General features: G+C 38.5%; 1 protein-coding gene and 1 long non-coding RNA gene across 3 annotated transcripts in view; one reads left to right on the top strand and one right to left on the bottom strand.

Annotated features, from left to right (window-relative positions):
• nat16 (N-acetyltransferase 16) overlaps positions 1–1162 on the top strand; it is a 43346-nt gene that overhangs the window by 27820 nt on the left and 14364 nt on the right. The gene's annotated exons all lie outside the window — the stretch shown is intronic.
• The window catches only part of LOC116707243 (uncharacterized), a 22115-nt gene that overhangs the window by 18111 nt on the left and 2842 nt on the right, over positions 1–1162 (bottom strand). The window contains exon 2 of the long non-coding RNA XR_004336442.1: positions 537–539. This is a non-coding gene — a long non-coding RNA (uncharacterized LOC116707243). The remainder of the gene's footprint in view (positions 1–536; positions 540–1162) is intronic.

Raw genomic sequence — 1162 nt, 5'->3', positions numbered from 1 at the left:
AGAATACAAAGCTTTAATCATACCAATTTAAGTTTTAACAAAGCCCATGACCTCTAAGACTGACCATAAAAATGGCCACTAAAGCCTGTTAAATGCTTTCATTGTGTCAAGAAAGAAAAGGCGAAGGCGTCTAACATTATCTGCTGCTAGTCTTGTTTTTATGAATCCTGCTTGGTTGGAGTTTACAAATTTTGCCATATGAGACTCCAAACGACGAGCTAGGAGCTTTGAAAAGAGTTTTATGTGAGCATTAAGCACGCTCAGAGGTTGATAGCTAGAACACTCTGTAGGATCCTTATCCTTTTTCAAGAGTATGGAAATTAAGACTGCACTAACATCCCTTGAGAATTCCAGAAGGAAAGGACCAAACCTTTCCCAAAAAGTTGCATAAAATTCAGGGGGAATCCCATCAAAGACCGGTGATTTTTCTTTTTGCATATTCTGTACTGCCAAGCTTAGTTCTTCAATAGTAATCAATTTGTCTAAATTAGCTGATTCCTCATCCTGATAATAGAGGCAAGTCACGCTGATTTAACCAGCTGTCACAGTGGGATTTATCCAAAGTAATCTCAGATTCACACAGGTTGGATTAATATGTCTGAAAGGATTTATTTATTTTGACAGGGTCAGGTCTAATATTACTATCTGAGGATTTAATAGCAGGCATATCTGCAAAATAATCACTTGATCTTAATCTCATAGCGAGAAGGTGACTAGGTCTAGCACCCTGAAAGTAAAATGCCCCAAAGGACCATTTTTATCGCTTTATCAATTGAATGAAATAATTGAAGGGATGCAAAAAGAAAATCTATCCTGGAAAAAGATTGATGTCTTCCCGAGAAAAAGGAATAATCCTTACAGGTGGGATTAACTGCACGCCTAATATGAACAAACCCCAGGTTGCTGGCCCATGATGTCAGAGCATTTGGGGCCTGAGCATGGTCCATAGAGGCCTTTGCATTCGACCAATCAATATTTGGGTCCCACACAGCATTGAAATCTGCACCAACAATAACACAACAGTCCAGCATTTGATTGGTGAGTGTATTAAATAAATTGCCATCAAAAACATTTGGCACATAAGATGACACTAATGCAATTTTTATGCCACCAAATTCTGTTGTGGAAATCTTAATCCTGCCTGTATCATCTGACCAAGAGG

The sequence above is a fragment of the Etheostoma spectabile genome, chromosome 19 (assembly GCF_008692095.1).
Source record: "Etheostoma spectabile isolate EspeVRDwgs_2016 chromosome 19, UIUC_Espe_1.0, whole genome shotgun sequence".
In the NCBI taxonomy this organism is placed as follows: Eukaryota; Metazoa; Chordata; class Actinopteri; order Perciformes; family Percidae; genus Etheostoma; species Etheostoma spectabile.
The sequence above is the reverse complement of the archived record's forward strand: the minus strand, read 5'-3'. Positions and strand labels throughout refer to the sequence as shown.